This window comes from Aythya ferina (assembly GCF_964211825.1).
Source record: "Aythya ferina genome assembly, chromosome: 5".
NCBI lineage: Eukaryota > Metazoa > Chordata > Aves > Anseriformes > Anatidae > Aythya > Aythya ferina.
In genome coordinates, this window is record NC_140301.1 from 50,584,412 (window position 1) to 50,611,886 (window position 27,475).

General features: G+C 35.5%; 1 protein-coding gene across 13 annotated transcripts in view; it reads left to right on the top strand.

The window, feature by feature from the left end:
* TUNAR (transmembrane neural differentiation associated intracellular calcium regulator) overlaps positions 1 to 27,475 on the top strand; it is a 165,240-nt gene that overhangs the window by 97,410 nt on the left and 40,355 nt on the right. Inside the window, exon 1 of one of the 13 annotated variants that reach the window (XM_084520707.1) lies at positions 25,697 to 26,235. The exons of the other annotated variants lie outside the window; for them this stretch is intronic. The gene's annotated coding sequence lies outside the window, so the exon portion shown is untranslated. Of the gene's footprint in view, positions 1 to 25,696; positions 26,236 to 27,475 lie in introns of those variants that run through there. 13 annotated transcript variants of the gene reach the window in all.

Consider the following 27,475-nt stretch of genomic DNA (forward strand, 5'->3'; position numbering starts at 1 on the left):
GAGGTATCTCCCATTAATCAAGAAGGCTACTTTGTCATAGTGCAGCTAATGTTATCACCAAACTTTAAGTACAGAGGTGGAATAATAATGGCTCCTGTTTCACTAAATGGGGTTAACACAGCTGAATAGCTTCCCTGATGGTTTATTATGTTAGTCTTTCAGAACATTGACTGATTTGTTTTTATTACCAAGAAAGCTTTTGTCTTATGAAAATGACTTGGGACCACAGGTCAATGTTTTTCATGTCACATCTCCATAAGAAATACATTGCTTCATTATATTTTGTATTCTGCCACTGCAATCTGTATGTCACTTAAATTTATTTGTCATGATACCATTGCCAGGCTGCCATTAAATTGTTAAAGGCTATTCAGGAAATGTTTTTGCAGTAACCTTTAGAGGAAGACACATGGAAATGGACTATATCTGTTAATTGACTTTTTGATATGCAAACCTACCAAAGTGTAAGGCCTGGTATGGATCACTTCATGTGAGCAGAATATTTAGTGTGATGATGTTCATGAATTTTTCTGTGAGGCAAAAGAAAACATGCACTAATTACCTATTTACTTAAATTAAGAGATTAAAATGTTAAAAAACAAGAGTGAATTCCATAGAAAGACCATAATATATCCCCCTCTTCTGTTCCTTCATGCTCATCTCCAAAAATAAAATGGTCTGTAATATCTTCTTGCCTGAATAATGTTTAAAAATTGCAGCTCACCGAAGATGAACAGACAGTATGAGGGATACGTGGAAAATGAAAATCCCTGATCAGTCTGAGAACACATGGGCAAAGCTCCCGAGGTGTTTCAGGTTCATCTAAACCAGGGATCCCGGTTTTTGGACATGGCACCCTCCCATTTGGAGAAGGAGCTGTCAGAGAAAAGGCCACTACCTCTGAGCTAACGGGAAGTGATGGTTCTCAGACATGTCCTGGAGAACAAAAATCAGACTGCAGGCTGGTAGCTGGAAAGATTATGCATTCTGCTTCAGACACTATGATCTCTAACAAGATCACTAAGTTGAGAGGTATTTAAAGTATTAATTGTTCATACTTTGTGCCTGCTCAGACTATCTGAAGTTCTGAATACTGATTCCATAGTAATATAAATACTTGAAGGTAGAATAATGCAGCACTGTTGAAGAAAGGTGCTCACTTTTTCACTAGCTAAGCTTTAGCTTGCCCCGGTTCCCTGATATGATTTGGTGTGGGGCTTCACAAATGTTTGCGGCAGCATAAAGTAGCATAGGGACATGCTGTCTTCTGCCAGGCTAGCTGGCTTTCTGAAGGTGGCAGAAGGGATGAGGTTTGTGTAGCAAATCAGGTTTGGAGTTAGTGAAAGCAGTAACTCCAGGAGGCACATGCTGACAACATGAAATAGGGATGAAGGTAGGGTGAGGTTGATCAGACATGTACCTGTTGCCCAGACAAGTACGCTTAAGTGAAAATGTACATAGGTCAGTGTGAGATATGTGAAGAGCATAGTGACAGACAATAAAAAGGAAATCCACAACCTAGGGAAAACAGAATTGTTTGCTTTAAAAGAATTATGTCATCCAACAAATCTTGAAAAACAGCAACAACAACCACCTAAACAAAACAACAATTTTGCAAAGTTTGACCTTGTTAGTTAGGCAAGAACTGCAGCATAGTCTGAGCAGCCTAAAAAAAAAAAAAAAAAAAAAAAAAAAATGATGAGAGGGAGCAACATCCATGTATCTAGAAGAAACAGAAAGTTTGGTAAATTCAGTTGTGGTGGATGTGTGAACCCATCAGTCAAAAGACTGATGACTAAAACAAGCTTTTTGTACCTTCTCAAGCATCAGATTAGCAGGAGAATTCATAGATAGCACTGAGAAGCCTCCTTATGTTCATGCAGTTTGGAAGTTCTGCTCACACACGCTCTCTCTCCAAATGTTAGCCTGTTTTTGTTCTTTTGGGTTATTGTCTGGCATAGACAGTATAGAACAGCTCACAGGAGCGCTATAATAAAAAAATATGTGGAAAGAAAAGACATGGAATGTTGCTGTGGCATTGCATTTTTAAGAGAGAAACTATTGAGAGACCAGAAATAAAGGAAGCCAATATAATTATTATTTCTATGTTCATTGCAGTCTCACTAGGTGAAAACCAAAGCAAAGACAGAAAAAACTGCAGTGTACCTTTCACAGAGCTTAGCTTCTCACTGTAGTGTAGTTCAGTATCCAAAATTACATTTCTGGAAAAAGTTCTACCTATTGAATTTGCTGTTTTCATTAGAGTTGCTCTTCTGCATTATTGCTTACAAGCTTAGTGCTAAGCAGTGATTCTCAAAATTTCTTGCTTTTCTAAAATCAGTTTGCTCTATGAAGCACAAGCTTATAGGTAGACACCTACAAGTTTTGCTTGAATTTTGGGATAGCAGTTAGCCCCTAACCTGTTTAACTATTTGTGGTTTTCACAAGGCTTGTGTGAAATAAAATACATCGTAACAAAGATACAGAAGAGGAATTGTTTAAGGAACATTCCAATTTAGTTCACTAACCATTAAGTATTGTTCTACTTTTGTGAACTTAAATCTCTACTGACACGAATCTTTTATATCCTGCAGTGCGATTTGTAATACTTAGATAACTAACGCAGTTAGAACAGTTTTCATTAGACTGAGAAAGTTTGGAATTGCTCATTATCTTTGAACAACTGAGTGCCCATTTTCTGCAATTGGAAAGTTTTTATGTTTTAATAAATAAATATTCTTGAATATATTCCTGAACTCAATTTTATCCATCATTGTTTAAAAGATAACATTGAGGTCATTTAGGATACGTTTTTGAGACCAGTAATAACTGTCACATGGACAAAAAGTTATAGCAAAACCATGGCCTGAAATCTTCTACATGTATAATCTTGTGCCAAATCCAGAAGCTGGTTATGAAAATTATGTATAAAGAAATTATGGCATATTTAACTAAAGCAGGACAAAATAAAAGTGTTGAACATCTTTCTTTAACAAAAATAAATAAATAAATAAAAATAAATAAATAAAAATGAAAATAAAAATAAAATGGGGTTATCCTAAAATCAACCATGTTTTTAAGCTCTAATGGGCTGAAAAAATATGCACTTATTTTACTTAGAAATGTAGGTGGGTACCACTCTTTCCAATCGATGTCTGTGTGATTGGTTTGACCACTGAGATGTCTTGGGTTGCAGATTTTCTCCTGCCAAAAAGATCTTCGAGCCCCTGTGATCTGCCAAGTTGAGCTGGGGGCTCATTTTCCCTTCGTGATGTGGTGGCAGCATGGCCAAGAGCAGACACTGAGGACTTTCCAGTGGCTGTCCACTCTGCAGCCTCAGCCACCCACAGTCCAAATGAATGTGAAATGCTTCTAACTTCTGTCTTTCTTACCAGGTTATACACATGGCAGTTGTGTTCCTAGGAAAGTAACCTAGCTTAAACAGCAAGATAAACCACCAAAATTATCAAATTTTCATCAAATTGATCTGTATTATTCTGAAGATGCTGGGGGTCATAGTCCACATGTGGGCAGTAAACAAACAATAGTTGAAACTGCAGTGACTGTGCCTCACTGATTTCGCTTAGGCTCTTCCCTTCTGGGGACAATCTGGTGGTCAGAGTCTCTCCTTTTAAGAGAATTTTAATTTTTCTCTAAATGTGCCATGTAACTAAAAATCTTCCATAAGGCACCAGGACAGGTAGTACTTTAGATGAGGAACTGAAACTTGGCTAAAAACAAGAGGCATTTATTCTTTCTAGTGCTATTCCCAACTAGCTTATCTCTTCCACCAAACAAATCACCCACATTTTCCCTAAACTTCCTTTTGCAGGCTTGGGGACCTGTAGAATCCCTCCTTGTGTGAGCCTCCATAATTTTAGTTTCCTCCATAATTCAAGTTTTGGAGGGCTTTGGTCTTTCTGATTTTGTCCCAAACCATGAATTTATACTTTTATTTCATTGCCTCTCCTTACTTTCTTGTCTTGTACGCTCATTTTGGCATTTCAGGGAGCAACACAGTTCTTCCTAGAACAGATGACACATCTGTTCGTATCTTTTTCTGAGACCCAGTTAACTTGCCATCCTATTAAAAATACCTTACAAATAACATCTTCTCTAGCTTTTTTTTTTTTTTTTTCTTCAGAAATGGATGAATCTGAAAACAGAAAAGAGTCTGAAAGAGAAAACTTTAGTAAAAACAATCTGTTTGACAAAATCAAAATCAAATGAACAAACTTACTAGGAGAAAATGTAGGGCTACAGTCTTTATCAAAATTGTTATTGATAAGCTAAAATGTATTTTCTTATTCATTTTTTTTTATTCATTAATGTATTCTATCCCCACATCATCATATAACCAGACAGCAGCAAACCTCCAGCTGCAGACCCCCAGGAGTCTATAGACCATCAGTTTGGGAAACCTCTGCCCCAGGCTTATAAATGATTCAACATTTGTGTAAGTCAGGCTCATTCTTCACTAAAAAAAAAAAAAAATGTATTCTATAGCTAAATAATTTTTTAGCCATGTTCACTGTAATGTTAAGAGGTGCAGACATTATTTGAACTATTCGCTAATGCATTTTGTCTCTCTAATAATTAGGTAATAAAAAAAAATAAATGAAAGTGTTTGTCACCTATAAATATGTGCCCAAACTGTGTATGAAAAGCTGTGTACTGTTTGTGATCTGCTGAAAAAATCCTTGCCGTGATAATGCATAACTCTTATACAAGTATTGTAGAGGCTATGGGGTTTGGGATAGGAAACTTCGGCTTAAAGCAGTATTGCTAAATGCTTAAACCCCCATTACATTGGGATTTAAGATGAGGCTCAGATATTCTTGTTTAATAATACAAAGGACATGTAGAAAATACTACACTGACAAATAATGAGATGTTATATTTTCTTGACAAACCTGAGTATTTCAGGCAAAGATAAATCTTAGTATCTGGCCTTTTATTTTCCTCAGCTGTTCTGCCCTTTTAAAATCTTCATTGTGATACTTTAGAATGAGGGATGTTATGTAAATGCTAACATATTACAAGGGGGAAAACAATTTGACTAAAATAGTTTAAGAGGTCTTATGAATCGAAACTAAAACAACAGTAGAGAAATCACTTAAGTTACTGCTGAGATGCATCTGTTTCTGGTAATGCATAAAAGCTAATTAACAGTGCAGTGAACTGGAGGTAATTCAGAAAAAAAAAAAAAAAAAAAAAACGTTATTAGAAGAGAAAGTGCAAAAGAAAGTGAAATGTATTTCATCTTACTGACAGAGAACAGGTAAATATCTACAAACGTCCAGAAGCAACCTTGATAGCAAGGAGGAAGAGTGTTTCTGGAGATGTTCTCTGGGGTGCTGTATCTGTAGGAATAATAGAATGAAAGAACAAGTGGCCTGGTTGTAATGTAAAAGATTAAGGGCTTTTCTGTGCCAGTGTCTGGCAGCTAGTGAGGCTGCATCCATATAGCCCCTTAACACAAATAAGAAAATATTTTTACTGATGAGGTAAAAGCAGACAGAAATACTTTCCTGAAAATATGAGTGAGGATTACCTTCTAGTTATACTGGAATAAACAATAAAATAATAAAATTAAATTAAAAATAAAATAAAATAAAATAAAATAAAATAAAATAAAATAAAATAAAATAAAATAAAATAAAATAAAATATATGGGCATAATTTAGAGAAGGACTGGCAGTGCATAGAGGCTGCACTGTTACCTGGACTTTACAGCAGTATGACAGATTATCACCAAATCTATGACACCCAAGAGGGACCATCCCATATTTTCCCCATTTCCTTAGACATTAGGAACTTCCCTTTGCCAAGTTTGGCTGGTTCACTTGGTAGGAAGTGCCCAAGTGGGACTCCCTGGTGCTAATCTAGAAGTAACCAGGAAACAGAGAAACAGGGGGAAAGACAGGATCAATAAAGTAAATGAGCAACATGAAAGCAACAGAGACAAACCAATTAAAATAAAAAAGAAGGGCTAAATCTGCTCCCTGGCCAAATGGAGCCTCACCAGTGCAGTCCTAACCACAATGGACAACCTGGTGGAGTTAGTCATTCCCTGAAACACAATATTTCTATACAGGACATTTCAGCAGCATGGTGATGTCTTCTAAAAACCAGCTGGGTGCCGTGTGTTACCCAGCCTCCCCTGAAAAACTGGTACCTTAGTGTTGGTATGGGTCACCATGAGGGTAAAGATCTTAAGTGCTAAGTCACGCATATACCCTTGCAATTAATTTGACTACAGTGTACCAAAATCTAATTTATTTTCTTATCATCTCACAACCATTAAATTGCTAGGGTTGAGCTGTATATATGCTTTAAAGAAAGGCAGCTTCTAGTCACTAAGGGATATGGCAGAAAATTTCCCTTTCAAGCTTCGTTATGTAACGCCAACTTATTTTAATTAGAATTTTGCTCTCAAAGTCCCACTTTACCTAAGTAGCATGATCCCTGAAACACAGTGGAGATCTCTGATAGCGCAGGCAATCTATCTGCTTCTCTCAGCAGGTGCTTGGCCTTTGGTGTTATGTCTCTCAGGCATGTGAGCCCCCAGCAGCTCCCTGCAGCATTGTCTATTACATTGTCTGTGCTTACTCAGAATGGGTCTTGTTCTCTGCTATCAGAAGTGCAAGAAATGTCTGTGTAAGCATTGCACAGCTTTAATTCTCCTACAGAAGAGTGGTCCTCTGGGAGGAAAGTCAAATAAACAGCAGCCTAAACTGTACTCCAGATAGCTGAAAACCAGGAACAGGACCAAACCCAATTATTTACAAGATGATGCTGATGTTAGCCTTTTCTCAGTAAGAAAAAAAACAAGCAGAGATTTTTTATTTTATTTATTTATTTTTTTAAGTAAGTACATTCCAGCTAATTAAAGGTTTCCCTTTCTTTCAGTCTTGCATGAGAGTTATTGCTGTATTAAAGTCTTTGGCAAGCATCAGAAAGGTGTTGGGGTTTAACCCCTCAACATCTGTAGCCAACTGCATCATCTTCCTATGTTTTCTGTGACATGTCCTGTTGCAGAATATGGAGACTTACTTGGGCAGGCATTGAAAGTAATTTCAGTGCAAAACCCCCAAAGAAAATGTACATTTGTCATATCATAAAAGGGTGATTTGTGTATGTAGGTGACAACAATCCTGTTCTATTTTTTGTCCCAGCATTCTCGCACTTCAAACAGAGCAGACCAAACAATTTGTTTCCATGTAATTGTGTTAAGACTACAGGCAGCTGAAATTCCTGATAATTGTGCTATGCTTTGTTATGATGATGAATTACAGGGTATGTTTCTGCCGTGCTCATTAGTCTTTCTTTGCAGTCCTCACCCTGCATGTGCACTAAGATAAATTATGCATTGACCCTTAAAGGCAGTGTTCTGATGAACCATATTGTTTTAAAGTACCTGTTTTGTTTTGGTTTGTTTTTTAATTTTGCTTTTTGACATCAGTTGCTCTTTTGATTCTGAAAATGGGAGATATAATTTCTTCTTCACCCTGTTTTAGAGATTGGAAACTTCATTGAACATGTCATCCTTTAGGCAAAAAACAGGAACTAATCTCAAGAATAAGTGCCTTACAAAAACAATATAACAATCTTACATATAGACATTGAGAACTGTTTTAGAAAAGAAGGAAAACAATCTTGGAGCAAAACAGAAGTGTTGTCCCTGTCTGGAGACAGAAGATATCGCTGATAAATATTCAGGATTATATACATGTAGATTGGGAGGCAAATTTGAAGCTATTTAGGGAAAAAGGACAAGCAAGGTAATAATTGAGTAATTCAACCTATTCTGAGCATTTGCAGTAGTTTACTGCATGAAATGCTTTCTTCAGAGAGCAGACACTGCAGTCAAGTAAGAAAAAAAAATGTAATCAAGCATCTGCAGCACGTCTTCTTTCTCTCAGTGGACACTACAGTTTTTGCCAAACATGGCGCAGTCACAAGATGTAGAATGGGAAGAAGCTCAAAGACCTTACTCATTTGTCTAATAAAATCTAATCCAATACAATAGCTAACCACTTGGTGGATAAATTACATTGTATACCTATGTATATTTACTACATCCGTAATCATATATACTATGGTCAATGCCTATGAAAATGCTGTGGTGGTGACCTTTTTAGGGAAATTGGTTTAGGGAGCTAATTTTTACACAATATTAGGTTATTGGTATTTTTTTTCTTTTTTCTTAAATTCTCTTTTAAACAATACATCATTGTTTTGTTTTGTTTTTTCTCCCCCTAATATGACATTGTGCTTCTGTCTGGATACAGTGCCTCAGTGCTTCATGTCATTTTGATGCCTGAAGTCTCAATTTGCCAATATGTTGTCAATTTATCAGTAAGGGCATTAGCACCAAAGTATTTGAAAACATCTGAACAATCAGAGGTTACTGGCTAACTCTATACATGCTCCAAGTTTCTCCATATTTGCCATCTACTAAATTTGAATGAAGAAGCTGAGGTGTGAATTTTTAGCTTAAATGTTATCTTGTGATAACACATGTAGATGTCTTGCAAATGAAAGCTGATATGAAATAGGGAGTGAGTTAACTCATGACTGTCTAAAGCTGACTGTGTAGATATTCTTTAAAGTTACTCTTAAGCCCTGAAATCACTTTTCTGTAACCCTTTTCAAAGTGTTTACTTGTGCTTTCTGCTTGACCAGTTCTGAAGACAGCAGATGCTGTCTTCATCCTTATACTCTTGAGGGACATATATGAGTGCGCCTGTGATGTGATTTTCTCCTGTTAGTCTCCTTCTGAATTGCAGGATGGAAACCATCATAAGCCACTTCTTACCAGTGATGCATATACTATGGTAATAACAATGCCTTTCTAGTTAAAGCTCCTGTTCAAGTACCCAAATTCCAGATATTCAGATAGCAACAGAAATACCTAAATTAGTTATGCCTACATGTAGGATTTTGTTTGTGGGCTAGAGTGTTGTTTCAGTCACCCACACAGAAGGAACTGCTGCCATTTCTGATGCCCTGGAGTATATGAAACATCCTGATGGGGCTAGGAAACCCATTGCCAACCAGAGAACAGGCAGGTTACTCTCTCTAGTCTCATATAGTACTGCCTCCCTCTGTGTGGGCCCATATTAGAGTCAATAAAAATCTAGTGTGTAGTCACTGGAACTGAGCAAGTGATTCAGCTAAGCAGCTGCTGGTTCCCTGAGTTAGCGTAAACTGAATTGTGCTCTGGGCCACATTGGCTAGATATCTGCAGAGCATAACAGAGTATGAACAAGTGATGCATGTGTAGACACTTACATGTATATAGCTGTAGTTAGATACCCTAAGTACAAAATATTTTGAACAGCTAATAAATTATATATATATTTTTTTAATTTGAAGGGATCATTATAAAAGCTTTCTCTCAGTACTAATGCAAAGCAATCAGAGCATCTCTAAAGTATAAAGATCGCATGGGGAAGTATCTGTCCTATGGAAGGTAGTAACTGGACATTGAGGTATTTACCTTCTACACAAACACTAACATGTAAGGCAGACCTACCAACAAATGACCTATCAGGTTTCCAAAGGAGTCTATTGCTTTAAAATGAGGTTTAAGAAAAAATAAAATTCTAGAAGACACACTAATGATTGGTGACATATTGGCAGGAGCTAAGCAGGAACTAGACAGTGGTACCACTGGTTTTGATTGCTCTGATTCCAGTAGCTTTGTGAGAATGATTTCCCATTCCTTGTTAATGAAGACCTAACAGAAAAGGTGCACCATTTCCTTCAGTAATAGATTTTTCAGGGACTAAAGGGCTGAGCTTTATGTACTGTTTCTGTGCTACAGGGCTGGCCTTATTGCACTGAAGACTGAGGTGCAGTAGCATTCATATGTGCAAAATTTAATTACTCTGATTTATCAAGCAATTATTTTTCCTACTAGTTTTATTCAACTGTGGGAGATCACATCCTTTCTTTGAGCAAAATGAGTGCATTTGCTCTAGGATGTAATTTGCCATTCACAGATGAATTCTCTTTAATAGTGACTTTGTCTTTATTTTTCATTTTCAAATAAAATTACATTCTCAATTTGTTAGTAAATTTTACTTAATTTGTTAGTATAAGACAACAGTAAGTTCTTTACTGCACAATGACATGGCTTCTGTCGGAAGGTGATTCCCACCCAAGCCTACCTTTTAGACTATCATGTTAAGCCATGATGGTGGAAGATGGAAATTTTGTGTTTAAAACAGAAGCCTGGAGAAGGCCTTGTATCTAGAGTTTTCAGTTCCTGCATGAAAGCTCTTAATTCCTAATCTATAAAATAAATTACAATGATCACTTCTACTTCTCATTCATTTAAATGAATAAAGGAGCTTTCTGCTTCCAAAGTAGTTGATATAAATGCTGATTTCCAAGAGACAGTTTGTAAGTGTGTGTTGAACATGCACAAGCTTTTAGTGCATAGTTTTAATGAAGGGGGCAGTTTGTTGTCTTGTATATTTTCTGATGATTGTCTCCCACTCAGAAGCACCTAGCTTCTGAATGGGAGAGATGTTTCTGAATGAAAAACCATTAAGCCATTAAGGATGAACCCTCAATTACAGAATGGCTAAGTTTGTATCAGTCACAAGATGCATATTGTAAAAGATCTTGGGGATGAGAACTTGGCAGCATCCTTCACTCCTAGTCTTTCCATGTACACTGAATATTCTCCAGTATTTTGATCATTTCACTTTTAACATTTTTCCATTGCCAACCTCTGTTTTCCTCATTTGTAGTTTCATGTTACCTGTTTTAAAGTGTTGTGCTAAATTGCTGCTTATAACTTCCAGTTTATGTGGAGCATCTCATCATGTTTCCCTTTTTACCAAATTTCCTTTTACTTTTTTGCGTTGTTGCTTATTTGCATTGCTGCATACATATAAGGTGACATCTAACAAAGCCAGTAACTTTGCTTTCACTGGATCCCTTTCACACATTCTGAGGGCAGAAAACAGCCTAATTTTCATTAGAAAAAACATCCAGTTGGAACAAAAGTAATTAGGATGCAGCAGAATATAATCCATGTGGACCACAACAGGAGAGAAATGTTCTTCATGTGTTATTTTTATTATTATTTTTCCTTTTCTCTTTCATTTTTAAATTCTTCAGAGCTTTCACTTGACTAATCTGTATTAGATGCATGTGAATCTCCCAGAATCACAGGAGGCTAAGGTTGGAAGGAGCTTCTGGAGACTGTGCAGTCCAAATCCCTGATCAAAGTAGGGTCAGCTACAGCTGGTTGCTCAGGGTTTTGAATATCTCCAAAGATAGAGAGTCTATAACATCTCTGGGCAATGTGTTGCAGTATTCAGCCAATACAGTACAGTACAGCAATACTGCAATGTGTTGCAGTATCGTATTTCACTTTGAGCCAACTGCCTCTTGTCCTTTCATGGACTCATGTTCAGTATTGTGGCAAAATATTGTGAGAGAAAGATTCAGTAGTATCTTTGATAACACACTGAGCAAATATTTATATTATCTGTTTATAATGTCACAAAAGGCCATAAGAAGCCATTAGAGCCATCTAGTCAAATCTCCTCCAGAAGAAAAATCTTAAAGTCAGTAATTTCTACATAAAGTCAAATAGTTATCAAATAATAATTGTTTTAAAAGTACATTTCACAGGTACAACTCATATCTTTGAGTATTATTAAAAGAGAACCTGATACATCCATTGGTAATTTGTTCTGGTAGTAATTTGCCTTTAACTAAAAATGTAGAGAAAAACAAATGATGAATTCACAGAAAATGAATCAGGAAGAAACCCAGGATACTGTCCCCCTTATCTGCCACTGAATCATTTAAGCAATTTTGATATATGTTGTCTGAATTTTTCTCTGAAAAACCCCAGGGGTGGAAACTGAGCTGCTTCTGTGGACAGTTCTGGTTGTTCAAAAGTTTTTGCAGTGCCTGGTTTAAATTTCCCTTGTTGGTATTTAAGTGTGAAACTTCTTGCTTTATCCCCAGTGGTCATGGAGAATTGCTTAGTGTCTTCCTTTAGTCTACACAGCTACCCTTTTTATATATAAAAACTGTTAAATCTCCTTTCATATTTCTTTCCGTTAGATAAAATCACCCCTTTAGCCTTTCTTGAACAAAGTGGTCTTGAATTATATCATTCTTACTGCTCTCTTAACTTCTTCCAGATGGCCTGGCTTATTCTTGAGGAGCAGTGCTTGTAACAGAAAACATACTCCAGTGAATCCTGTACCAACTCTTGCAGACAGCCTTTCATTTAGGCAGTATGTTTGTATTTGGCAGTGCTATTGGCACATGCTCGGATCCAATCCGCTTTAATCCTCAGATCTATTACAGAAGAATAGGTCTGTCATTCCCTAGCCTTTATTTGTGTAGTGTAATCCAAGTGTATAGCCTTTTTTATTTTTCTTTCTTCCTTTATATATATATATATATATATATATTTTTTTTTTTTCCCCTTCCCCCCAAAAATTAATCCTGTTTCTTCAGGAGAATTCTCTAACCTCACAAGATTATTTGGTGTTTTAGTTCTAGCCCTTATAGTGCTTGAAACTTCTATTTTGGTATGATCTCCATATTTAATAAATATATTATATTTATTATATGTCTATACTGTCATGCAAGCTATTTATGAAAATACAGTGTAATAGACTTAGAATGAATTTCTTTAGAATTTTATTCAAAAAAAAATCTTTTTTTGAACGGAAGGTTCAATAAATATTTAGATACAACTTTCCCCATGGATAGTCAGTAAGCTGCAGTTTTGTTGAAGCCAGGATGGCCTACCACAGGAAAGATAAGTGTATAGTTATCATATATTTTAAAGTTCTTCCTTGAATCTTGCTAGTGACTACTATCACAGAAAGGATACTCAGTTGACTGAATTTTAGTTTTGTCTTCTTATGGACATTTTTGTCTACTTATTTTCTACTGTTACATGTCAATAGTGAAATTTGATCATTTTCCTAAAAAATATAATTAGGTTTATTTAACATGATTTGTTCTTGAAAGGTCTGTGTTGGCATCCACCTATTTATTTGCTGTCTTTTAGATGTTTGAGGATGATCTGTTTGACAATTTCTTACAGGATTTTTCTGGAACTGAGATTAACTAAGTTTTGTTTTCTCCTTTATAATGTCTCCTCCATTTTTTAGAATAGGGGTAGGATTTGATTTTTCCCATTTCTGTGAAACCTGACTAATTTAATCATTTGTCAGCCCTGAAAACAAAACAAAACAAAAATAACTAGCAGAAGTAAAATACCCACAGAGTTTTCAGCAAGTCAAACTTTTTTTGAAACCTCTATTTTACCTATTTTCCTGCCGGTGTTCCGGTTTTTTACTCATCTCTCTGCCTCTGATGCTAATTTTGTTAGCTGTAAGCTCACAATTGGCCTTTTTAGTGAAGACAGAAGCAAAGATGTCATTAACGGCGACCTTTTAATGTCTCTTGTTGAATAATAGACTAACATTTTTCTTAAACTTATACTACTAATAATGTAAATATAGAGTATTTTCTCCATTTTATTTTCTCACAAGTTATATTTTACCTTTCTGATTTTATCCCTGGACTGATGATACTCTAGTTCAGGACAATTTGTGCCCATGATTTGTGGGGTTTTCATCTATTTATTTATTTATTTTAAATAATGGCACTACCAGCTCTCTGCAATTCCTTTTTTCATTTTTACTGACATTGTGTAAAAATCTAATACTTCCATCTCCCAGAGTTTGTTGCACTCTGATGTACTAATTCCTGTGATTTATTATGCTTCTGTTCTCCCTGCTAACTGACTGAGGATGTTTAATTCTGTAATCTATTTCCTGGTCACTCTCAGATAAGTTACTGTTCATCTGTTTGTTCTCAAGTTCTTCCATAGTGGCCAGAAGTGCAGTCAGAAGACCTCTTCCTTTATTTAGTTTCTTCACCTTTTACAGAAACAAAAATATCACTATGACATTTCAAGACTTTGTTGCCAATGAGCTCCTGTTACCTTCCTTCCCCTGTGGTTGTCTGGGTGATGAAAGAGTTCCACCACAAACCAAAGCTGTCCTGTCCTCTTCAGGATTTTGCTGATTTCCCAGAATATGGTTCATCCATCTGGTCTTTGAATAGACCTAAAACATAACAGTATTATTTTCTAATTATCTTCCACGTTTCAGCTGGTTTCTATTTGCAAATCTCCTACAATTCAGAAGAAAATCAATATACCCTTGAAACAGAGAAACATCTCCTTTGTTTTCCTTTTCTGTAAGAGCTGAACAAGATACGTATTTAGTCTGCTAAATAATTGGACAACATTACAGCATTAAAATACTGATCACTTCTGAGTCAAAATATCTGTTGGTATAACTCTGATGAACTTCAACAAAATTTCTCCAGGACAGAATATGACCTTTTGTGCCCATTGAAAAGGAGGAAAGATATGCAAATCTTTTTTTTTTTTTTTTTTTTTTTTTTTTTTTTAAATCTGAAGTTGTTTAAATTTGAATTTAAGAGCTCTCAAAACATTTGTGACATCTTTTCTGATCTCTGTAATTGTTACTCTAAACATTATATTCAGGATATTTCATATTTCATATTTCAAATAATAACATTTGAAAAACAAAAAAGGTTTATGGACAGGAAATGGAAAATCTAGAACTAAGACAAGCACTTATCAGATCTTGTGGGTACTACATTAAAAGACAATGAGGATTTCCCCTTTGTACAATTAAATCCAATTTTAATAACTAGGTTCTTCTGCACGACTGCAGTTAATTTTTAATCACTGATGTAGAAGTTAAAAAAAAAGTTCTTTCTAAAGATGAATGGAGAAAAAAAAATTATTATTATTGATTTCCTTAAGCTTGTCTCATATGATGGATATATAAAATGGAAATAATATAGAAATTCCTTAGGCTGTGACAGGAAATACAAATCATGTGAATGGAAAGGAAGTTGTACTGGAATAAAGACATTTCAGAAGATAATGAGTTCACTACAAAACGGTCTTTATTAATTATTTTCCTATAACTCTGATGCCAGTGGAGCACCTGGTAAGACAGGGAAAGATACGTGTGGGTACGTCACTTTTTTTTTCCACTAGTAACTGAGGATGTAATCAGGCTGTTGGCAAACTGAATGCAGTGAAAGAAGAAAAAACAGAAAATCCTGTGTTCAACCTGGAGTTAGTTTTCTGATTAGTACAAATGGGGAAGAAACAAAACAAAACAAAACAAAACAAAACAAAAAAAAAAAAAAAAGAAAAAGAAAAAGAAAAAAAGAAAGTAAACCATAAAAGGACCCATGTAACTGACTTGCTGTGATACTTCAGTTCTGAATTTTCTATTCTGAATTAACATGTTTAGCTAAGTGTGACGACTTAAGCTAAAGTGACTGTAGGCATTATTATGTACAATGCCGTTGTACATTATTATGTACAATGACCTTATGGATCTCAAACGTGATCAGGGAAAGTCTAATACATTGAGTGAAGGAGAGTTTATATCTGTGGTGTTTCAAAAAAAAAAAAAATCTTGAAAGGTACATAGGAAGAATTTTTTAGGGCTGAGAGTGACCTGCTAACTGGAGTGACCTGTTGCATTCATCTGTTGATCTCAAAGAGTGTATTCACAGTGCAGCAGATACCAAAACTAAAAACATCTTTGGAAATTTCATCACAGAACATGTGAATACATTCTGTATCTGTGTTTTTCATCTTTGTCCCTGTTCTTTTTTCCTAAAGCGCATCTTGTACCTCATGTGCACTGGAAATCAAATTTAGGAATTACATAATTGTCTACAAGGGGATGGAGTGACTGCCTTATGGGGTCATCTCCTGCTGTGCTACTTCACAGTAAATCTGAATTGTTTCCTATTTCAATGAAAGAAATCACTAGAGGAAAATAGAACAGACTTTCTTTCCTACTTTTTAATGTTGAAACTGGAAAATACGAAGTCAATTCTCAGGTGAGTCAGGAAAATATCCCAAAAGAACTTTTTGATGTATTTATCCTAATTTACTGTAAAATAGATTATTTTTTTTTTAATTTCCCTAAGTTAAGCAATTTGTATTCCTTCTACTTCTTCTTCTTCTTTTTTTTTTTCTTTTTCTTTTTTTTTTTTTTTCATACAGAAGCCAGGTATAATAGTTATAGAAGGCATGGGAAATATCAGACTTAAGGAACAAATATAAGGTACTGGTTATAATTTTTTTTCAGGTTAGGCTAACAAAATTGCTAAACTGAAATTTACTTATTGCTTTATTCTTTCTAACATCCCCTTCCGATGGAAAACCACACAGCTTTCAAGTTTCTGATGCGTAAAATATCTGTATTCTGTGTTGAGTTGTACTATGCATAATATGAGCTCTAAAAGTGTTAGATTGATAGAAGGGATTCTTTTCTTGCCTACGAAAGTCATAACATTTTTAGCTTTCCACAACTTTTCTTGCTTTATATCTAAAAGATATTCTCTTATGATTTATTAAAAGCTATAGAACATGTATTTTGTTAAAACAATAGAGAAATCAAGTACTGTAACAATGAGATATTTTATAAAAGGATAGAGAAATATATATGCAGATTCCCCTGGAATTTTTATGTGTTTGCTGCATATAAATTAGCCCTATAACTTCAGCGAGGACAGACAAGAATAAATAAGTTCTGAGAACATAAAAAGTTAAAGTTTTAAATAACTTGGTGAAGGACAAAGCCAAAACACTGGTAACAAAAAATATATTTTTTTCCTTTCTTCATCAGTTTAGTTATAAATACCCCAATAGTTTATGAGATATACATACTTGAAAGTGTGAAAACGGTGAGATTAAAAGCTTTCTAAGTAGACATGCCTCTCTGGACAAAACCTCTCTGTAAATTCAGTTTGACTGAGGGCTCTCTCTTTGTTCTGGATTTCATTACAAAAGCTTTGCAGAATTCCAGTAAATAATAATTTATGACGTAAATTTTATATCAAAGTACAAATGAGAATAGAATTTGCTTTATTGTATTCATCTTGAAACCGTTTATATCAGAAATATAACTCTTTGTAATGATCATCCAGGCAATGATGTTGTATTTAATGAGGATCAGTTGAGAGAAGTTTGTAGAGAAGATGTTTAGAAAGAGAAATGCAATGTAATAAATTAAATATACTGCAAAACTAAGTAATTTCTCCTGGTATCTGTGCATACTTGCTGAATTTACTTACAGTCTATGACACAAAATACACTTTTATGAAAAAATTGCTAGTGGTTCTCTTCAAGAGAATGTATATAACATTACATTTCAAAAATGTTGGATGAACATTAAAGTTGCAAAAGCCAAGAAAGAAAAAAAAAAAAAAGCAAAGCTTGAAAATTCATGATTAATGAAAGAACATGCACATCGTATACTGCATGCATATAGTATGAGAAGGGGACTGTTTTGTTTGCAGATTACTGCATATCATATTTAAAACAAAACAAAAACAACAACAACAAAAATATTTAAAAAACTATATTTTTTTATATATAAAAAAAAAAAAATCAAGTTCCTCTCCTGCCCCCACCCCCAAACCTGAAATCACTGGTCAGTATTGGAATTTGTAATTTAATAAATACCCGGAATTTTAGAAATGCATGGATAAAGCTTTATTATCTTTTCTGCCTGTGAAAACTACATGTATTTTTAAGACCATAAGGAGATAGTATATGGAGAAAATAGTATATGAAAATGATATGCAAAATGGCATTATGTCCATGGTTGTATATGTAATAATAATACTGTCACTGACTTTGGGGATCTTAATCTTCCATCTTATAACTATTTTATGGCAACACTTCGATAGAATAAGTACTGGATATATCACTTGAAATACTTAGCAAAATATAATATTATTACCTAAAACTAACTGCAGACTTAAATATGCTCAGAAGAAAATGATCCTAGGCAGACCCAAGGAACCATAATGGCTTTGCCTTCACAGGAGGTGATATTTTCTTCACAGGATGTAGAGATCTTTTCCATCCAATATTAGATGTTGTAACACAGAGAAAAACTCAGACATCATGAATGGAAACAGATTTATCATCATTAAAAAAAAAAAAAAGTGCAACTTTTAAAACATGTACTCTTTAGTAAAAATCATTCAATGTTTATGAAACTGTTTTAGATTTCCAATAGGTCTAGGCATGTATCTGTAAAAAAAAAAAAAAAAAAATCTATTAAAAAGGAGCATGACACTCCTTGTGCAGGCAGTCAGGTGTCCAAACCCCCTGTCGCTGACAAAAAGCATCACTGAGAACAGAGCTGCCTGAGATGAGGGGCCACCTCAGGAGGAGGGGTCACTGCCCAGGATCTGCTGATGGAGAGAGGCAGACGAAGAACAGCTGTGAAACTGGATGGTGCTCTCTGATGGCTTTGCTGAGTTAAGTCTTTCCAAAGCCTTCAGTCAAAGCATTCACAGAAGTTTGGCTCTAATATTTCCCATAAATTTCAGTCTCAGAACTGCATAACAAGTTAATTCATTGGTTCCACTTAATTTTTAAGCAGCTGAAAGTATCCAGATTTTGACCATTGTCTCAAAATACTTTTTAAAAACAAAAACATTTTACTGGTAATCAAGTAACAGCACTTTGTCCATTACATCTTCTGTGTTAAAACAACAACAACAGAGAAACAGGTCCTCTTTCTTTTCTCCTGCAAAAAAAATTGAGAGTATACTCTAACAAGATAGCTAAAAGAAGAAATTATTTGTCATCATTTGTAGCAGAAATATAAAAATGAATAATAAACTACCAGTTATGAAGTTAGGTACAGAATTTAGAAAAATGCTGTGTTCACACAACAAGTTATTACTTTAACATAGATGGAAAATTGAAAAGCTTGAGCTTTTATGGCTCCTTTGAAACTGGTTGCTAAAGTACTTTGCAAAATTTAACTTTTTAGGAGTGTTTGGAATTCTAAACTACCCCTGAGTAAAGTGTTCACATTACTGAAAGCTGTACAGCAACTGGAGTTTAAAATGGGGACTGGAGAAAAACATATTACTTGTTTGAATCTGTAGAAATTATTTGATTTAGTTAGGAGGTAATTTCCCAAGCTGGATTTTATCTAAAATTCTGCAGTTGTCACCTGAAGCTTATGGGAAGAGACACAGGATATTTCATGAGAACAAGTTATTGTGACCCTTGCATAATGCCTCAGGACAGATGATTCAGGATGGTCTCTTTTGACAAAGTGCTGGTACAGTATAAGTGTAGGTAAGAATGCTATTTATTGCAAACTTGCTAATCTGAAGTTTCTATATTTTGTTGTTCTTGGCATTCTTAAAAAATAAACTGTACAAGTCTGGTAGACTAAAGACAAGGAGAGTTATTCTGCAATGGGGATTGTTAAGAAATGCACAGCTAAGATTGCAAAAAGTTGTTTTGTAATGTTTGAAATTTTACTTCCTGATGACTTCATACAATGGTGGAGTTCTCTGATATGTAGTAGGGTAGTTGAGCAAAGCATTATGTCAGAACCTTGTGTAATCTTCTTCTGAACATGAGGATAAAAGCACAAGCTAAAACCAAACAATGGTAAATTCTGGTGGAATAAGAAAGAGTAAAGCATATAAATGCCTACTATATGAGACTATAATGTCTACAAGGGGACTAAAAAGCTAAAACTTTCTTATGAATAAGAATTTTTTGACTTTAGACAATGTTTTCCATCTGTGGATTGAAAAGCATTTTACTAATCCTAATGAAAGCATCACATCTCTTTGTGGGAAATACATATTATGTCTGGTTTGCATATGGGTAATGATGAAAATACTAGCTCTCAGTTTTCAATACTGCTCTCAAGTGCTCCCTTCAAAAGCTGCAAGTTGAAATAAAACTGAGCTGTGTTGATGAAAAGGAGGTAAAAATAATGGATTTTGGACAGAAGTCCTTTTAACCTTTCCAGATTGTTTTTTCCATGACAGTCACAAGAGTGTGCTTACACAGTGAGAATTCTCATTGTGTCTAGTTAAGTCATGTTAATTAGAAACAGAACTATGGACTCATTATGTTATTATATTCTTCTTTGTATGTAGCTTGGTTGATATATGGTGGCTTTGTTGAGTTAATGAGTCATGCGAGATGCAAATATACTTTCTTTTTTCGTTCAAACTCTTTGAAGTACATTACCATCCTTGCTGTGGACGTGCTCAGAAGAGGGCTGTGGTCACAGGCTGTCTCTAATGCAAATGTTGTTATGTATTGATGCTGGAACTGAATCTTTCATATGTCTTTTTATCACAAACCCCAAAAATCTTTCCCATGCAATGCATGTATCAAAGCAGCTACTAATACAAAATACCTGCACTTTATCTATCATTAGTTTATCAAGCAATAAAGGCTAGCATATGTTGAGAATGATCATAATACATTCATAATAATTAAGCACTGCCTATTCTTGAAGGGTATAAAGTTAGAGAAAAAATTAAAAGAAAGAACAACAAAATCCATCACATCTGTTCAAGATGTACACTAATAAAAGCCGGCTCCTACAGCCGTGCTTGAGAGAAAGCTGGGTGCTTCAGGCAAGCAGACAAAAACAGGTCAGAGCTGGCAGTTGGCTAGATGGCCTCCTGAGGTCCAACCTGAATTACTCTATGAGTTCATGATTTAAAAAATAATTTTCTTTTTTTTTTTTTTTTTTTCCTCCCCAGTGGTTGCTACCATTCCTTCCCAAGTTCAACTGGGTCTTGAATGAGCAGTGCTATGTGGAAAATAACGCACAACATTGAAACTGAAGCATGGAAACATAAATTAAAATGTTCTCATAAATCAAGATGTTCTACTAGTTTTTACTTACCAGCTATGAGCTGGAAGTTGCCATTTTGGTCCACTAAGACACAGTAACTGCCATTAAGAGTATATCTAATCCACACTGATGCAATGAAAAATTGCTGAGCTTAAACTGTTCATTCAACAGCTGATTGGTGGTGACTTTTCATTTATGAATGATATGGAAAGGGTGGAGCAGTAATTTCTGAAATTGCTCCAGCCAAGTTTGTAACAGGTCTTTGTCCTCGGTGAGAAATCCATTTGCTTCTATGTGTCCAGATTCCAGGTACCTATATATCATGTAGCAAAAAAATAATAACTTAAAGAAATGTTTTCAGATAAATTTGTCAGTTGAACCTTAGTCTTGAAAATTTAGCTAGAACTGTTTAAAAACACAAATGACTAAATTGAAATAATGTTCGCTTTTTCACAATTATTGCCAATTATTTGATCCTGGAGAATAAATCAGGGGAGAATTTGATCCAGGTAGTTAATTACATGACATGAGCAAACTGCAGTTCACAATTTTCTTCCTTCTTATCCAATTCCAGATAGCTCCTGCCAGGATTCCAGCCTATTTGCCTAACACCTTTGCCCTTTTCCATGTGTTTCAATGTTATCACATATTGCCCTCGTCAGTCTACACCTCTCTTCTCTCTATCACTTTTCCTACATCATTTTTTTTTCCTCTGATATTTCCATTTCTTCTTTGCCCTAAGCCTGTGCACCACTACTTTGATCCCTGGCCTGAGCTTTGATTAACTCTTTCTTCTTTGTGGGTCTGAGTGCATTGTATAATTTATCTTTTATCTTTTATCTTTTGGGGGATGAGGGGTGATTGAGCACTTTAGAGTTTTTTCAAGAGCTGATTGACCTAGCTCATTTCTGAGTGTGATTTGTGCTTGGACCTTATACAGTTCATAAAAACCTGAGGAAAAAAAATGGCTCTACCTCCATGTATCCTGATGTCTTACTATAGTATCCCTCCATTCATCAAGAAGGATGATGTCTACAACTGTATTACAGCCCTCTCTTAATGCAGCTGAAGGATCAAAGTCATTTTCCTTTGATGAAGGTGCTGTAGTGCAGCTTCTTTCTCTTCCTGGACAAGAAAAATGCTGCCTCTTTCTCAAGTTTGGCTTAGATTTTAGAGCATTTGTATAATGTAATCACAAGACTATTAAATATAAAGTTGTTTGTCAGTTTAGATTGATGTTGATACATGCATTGGCATGATCTAGATGTGTTCATGTACAAGTACTACTCTTTTTGCAGGGAACATGATCTGCTTAGATGTTGAGGGGACTGTCTGAAGGTAGTCCAATGGCAGCCAGTCCAGCTCTGCAGCATTAGAACTGATTTTGTATCTGACGAAAGAGAAGTGCTTTAGCAGACAGTCAAGCTTAATCAAAACCAAACACAGTTCTTGAATTTCTTGATGTTATTGATACAGTTAGAAGTAATCATGAACATTTATTTTAAAATATTGCTGAACTGAATCCAAAGATGCATCTTAAGCGTGCTGAGTCAGCTTCCTCATTCTTATGTACAGGGACTTGCTTTTAAGCATAAATAAATTTATTCTGCATATTAATACAGATATGCACAGAGTACATCAGGATTTTTGGTTAAAAATAAAAGTAGCATAATTATTAAAAAAGCCCATTTCCACTCCTGTTTTATTCTGTATTCCAGATTTGTTATTCTTAGAAGATTCTGTATTCTGGACAATGATAACTTTTAGTAGTAGGAGGAGGTTTTTTAGAATTTTCTTTAGGTCTTGGGATTATTTTACCATTTGATTATATTTCACCAAAGAAAATGGGCAGGATATATTATTTAGTGCAAACAACTTGCTAAGATGCATAGAGGGAATTGGTTAGGCTAGGATTCTCTGAGCAAGACACAAAGAAAAAGTACATTTGAATGTCTCTGGTACTCAGGGATGTTCATGTAATATTTAAAATGAATTGATCCTCATCTGTCAAAGCCTTTTTCATGCTAGAATAGTATGTGTGAAAACCTAAATAACAGTGTAAAACTTGTATGCTTGCTAGCATCCTGGCTCTTTGAGGGGTTGCATTCAGCTCTTGCTGACTTTCAAGGGGAGCTAAAGATTCTCAGAGTACTTCCTGGGACACACAGACTCTCCCAGGACTAGAGAGGGTTACCTGTAAGACCTCTGCAATGGTAGTGTCACCTTCCGATGTGAAAATGACCCTTAGAATAAATTCATTTTTTTATAATCAGTAACTGAAATGCCATATTGCACAGAAAACTATAGAACCTCTAGTGTTATTAACATCCTAAACTTTGGAACATACATACACACTGACCTCTATTCCTAAAATGTAACTGTGAGTGCTGTATTTTGTACTATTTAAAAATCTGTGTCTTTAAGCTGGAAAACATAAGGTGAGAATTTTTACACAAGGATTATTAGATCTGATAGAAGAAGGATAATTCAGATATTCAAAATAATTTCTAGAGACAGATATACTTTGTAGAGTCAAAACATGGAAGTTCTTAATGCTTAACAAGATAGTTATAAATTTAATGACCACACTTTTGTTTCTGAAAGCAACTACTGATATATGGTATCTCTTATCCTATTTTTTTCTCTTACTGCCCAATGCTAAACTGGCCCGAATTTTCAGGAGTCCAGATGTCTGTTCATTTGACATCAGACCTTTTTCAAAGACTTCTTTGGTGGGGAATTCAAAAATGTTTGGGCATGCTAAAAGGACAGAGTCCATGATAAGTGTATTTAAAAGTCAAATGTGAATTGAAAACAGGATGGGCATTGAGAATTCTGCCACAAAACACCACAAGCTCTGTTGCACTGACAGTGCTGGGGTTGGTATCAGCCTGACACAGTGAAAAATATGTGTTAGTGAGCAGAAAGCACTACATACTTTGTCAGTGGTTGTTTCTTTCCACGTAGAGGTGCTTCTCTTTACTTATGTGTACTGTGATAGATGATGCAAATGTTTTAGTGTTCTTTTTTCACAGGGGTACTGCATGTGATGCTATGTCAGTGGTTTGACTGGAAAGCAACTCTTTATTAGTGGGAAGGCCCCTGAAAGGAGCAGATACACAGCCAGGTTGCAGTTCACACAAGAGGAAGATTTTCCTAAGGACCTAGATGGGGTGCAGGAGTAAAGCTGGGGCGACTCAAGATGCCCCTGAAACTTGCTGGACTGAGTAGTGGGCTGAGATTTCCTCCATAACACTTAAAAACCTATGTTTTCACCTTCCTATCTGCAGCTTTTGCAGAGGGAGTGGAGCTGCTGAGTGTCTGGAAAGAGAACTTACCTTTCCAACCAGCCATCAGAGACAAAGGGAATTGCCAGCTTGTTAGTGCCTAGGGACATGCGAATGCTTCTTCTACACGATCAGCAGCCATAGCATTATCAAAGGGCAGGCAGTTTTCCATGCACATATAAGCTTTGGATACTCGGATACAGCAAAATACAGAGTTGTGAATATGGCAAAGGAAAGAGTATGCAAATTAAACTTAGTGCTACAGCTTTTTCAGACAAAGCCCTGAGCTATCAGTGATTTCTTAGGCAAGGATTTGGGATTTGCTGTATCTTGTGTGTGACTCAGAGCTCAAATGTGAAATGTAGTCTTTTTTTCTTCTTCTTTTTTTTTTTTCCCCACATTTCATATTGTCAGTATATCACACAGATGCGCATTGGCTCCAGCCTCTCTAATAACTTGATTAATGGAAATAAGGGTTGATTTTTTATTTTTTATTTTTTCCGGAATGCAATGTTTCCACTAATTAGAAAGAGCTAGGTTGAGCCCTGCTATGGAAAAAAAAAGAAGCAACTGACAGTATTGAAGTGTTAATAATTAGAAAGCTTTAAGTTCTTGTAGAACGCTGGGTTCTAAAAGATTTGGTGGCATTGAAAGTGGGCAGTATGAAAGGTGACAGCTGGACTGTAAATTTTTGCAGCTGGGGAATTTCTTTGTTTTATGCTTGACTAACACTTAGCTCAGTGGCATTTTGGTCTACAACTGGACTCATTGTACAAATAAATGGGATGTTTTCTTTTTTGGCCCTGAAGGCAACAGGCATGTGCTTGTGCAGCATGCATTATCTGAGCAAATTCAGACCCAGAATCAAACTGTTACATCTGTGAGAGCTCCAGGTCACAAAAGGCTTTCAACCAACTCCTTCCAAGATGTTTTTGGTAAGTTTGTGGTCTTATTGCGCACAGATGCCCGGGGGCACAAAAACCAGCTGGCAAAAGCCCTTGTCATCAGCCTCTCAGAATATATTTTCATGGGCTTCAGTGGGATTTGAATTAGGCTTCTTAGGCTGAAGTTTCCTTGGTGCCAGTAATTGGGTCAGCTATTCAAAAGTGTTCAGCACTTATGATTCTTGCAACGACCTTCATAGTCATGTTTTCCAGCAAGTCCAAAGACCTGATGTGTTTTAGGCTAATGAAAGAGCAGCCACAAATGTGTTTATTTCTATCTAGGGGATGCAGAAATATTAAAAGTTCATTCTCCACATATGCCCCTAATAATACTGGTAAAGATAAAATGTTCTGTGGTACTGGTAAATGCAGCTTTCACATACATATCCTTGATAGATTTTGGAGTTTTCAAATACTTTTCTGAGGGAAGTAGAAACAATTACAGTAGACAAATATACCAAATTTTCTTTCTCTCTTCTTACCTGTTTGTTTCTAATCAGCGGAAAGCTTCTAATTTCCTTTTCTCTTTGGCATGCTAGAAATTAACAGAGGAAGTGCACATGCTATTTCACTTTGCCAGAGACTGGCTTATACAACAGATTTTTACTCTGTAAGACAGATTTTGCTGTATTTGTGCTTTTTTCATCTCCCCCTGAGGAGTATTAACTCAAAGCAATCACAAGACACCCATCCTTGACTGCTGCTTCTTGAACAGTTATATCTTCTTTGCTTCTTGCTTCTGTATTTGAAGCATTTTTAAAATATATTTATGGAGAAAAGCAACAATCAAAACAACAAAAAAATATAAAGGCTATCTCCTATACAAAAATCCTAACTATTTGATGTGAGAAAGCTTGAATATACAAAATACTTTTGTTCCTGTAGAATTTGCTTTCAAAAACTGCATCCTTTCTACTGAAATGAAGAAAGGTAGAATGCTCTGCAAAGTGCAGCATTGAAAAAGGAAGATGCGTACCCACTTGGAAAATGCTGAGCTGCTTGGGAAGCTATAGACAGTGCATGTTTATGGACCTTGTTTTTTAAGCAATCTCCAGAGCTTGAACGGATTACAGTGATATTTTAACAAGGCTGCTGGCATCCATCACCACCTTTCACTTACTGAGAAGGCTGAAAGATGGAAGAATGTAATTATTTCCAAGTAAGCTAAATGCTAGTGGCTGATTGTCACAAGAACTTCGGTGCTTTAAACTTCTTAATCTCCTGCCAGGCAGACAGGTAAGTCTCGCGGGCTTCTCTGCCAGCCTCTGTTTTGGTAAGGGGAAGGGGCTCACAGGGGACTGGGATCAAAGGCAAACTGTATTTCTTAAATGTTAAATATGCAGTATCACACCTTGTCATTTTCTGTCTGTCAAGTTACAAATTCACTACCTATAGGCTGAAATATTTCTGTGAAGATATTATTGCTTTATTTAGCCAGGATCTGCCTATCATTCCAGACTAATCCCTAACATATGCAATTTTTTGTATACATTTATATGCTACTGGAAAGGGACACGTACATAAATCATCCCTATCTAGTGAAGTAACTCTGTTTAAACCTCTTTCTGTCATCCTATAATTACTTCTAGATTGATTACTATGGTTAAAGCAATGTTATTCCATATGATAGATGTGATAATATGTATAGGACTAACCTAAAGATGATTTTTGTTGAAGAGCTTTCTCCTGAAAGTACAATTTCCTGAACTCAGATCTTCAGGCAGCTTATGTTACAGATAAGGTCTGCAGCACTGTAGAAGTACAGTGGTAAACAAGGGGTTTCCAAGCTCACAAGTGGGAATTGACAGCATCAAAAATAGATACTTCTTTCTCTTTCACCCTTGAAAGAACTGTTATTCTCTCTAAGTAATGGCACTGCTGTGCCTCTAGAGGTGAGGCTTCCTATTTGAAGACTTTTAGCATAAAAGACCTCATTACCATTTAGAAAAAACAGAAGACATTTTAAACATAAATAAGTTTTGTCTTAATGAAACTTTTTTTCTGTTGTCTTCTGAGAATGCTTACCAGCTTTAGGAATTACTATGATTATTGAAAGGCAAAGATTTTACATGTTTTTCTAAGTTTTTTGTTGTTGTTGTTTACAGGAATGATAGTCAGAGAAGAGAGTATTTTAGGCTAAAATATAAATATGCATTTTTTAAATTTATTTAAAATATGGTTGTTTACAGAAAGCAATTAATTTAGGTTCTATTTTCAATCTGGCTGTGATAAATGAATCAAAGCCTGCTGGCAGACACAATTCTAAATAAATTTCTAAGAATAATTAGATGTGTAATTAACAGAAGACTGAGTTATTATCACTTTCTCCTCTGTATAATAATTCTGCATAAAAACATGAGAAATGGCTCTCATTAAAATCTCACAGCAGATCAATCTGCAAAAGGGAGTGAAACATTAACACAAAGCATTCAAGATGTGCAAACACGGTGATTAATTAATTAAACAGAGACTGGCA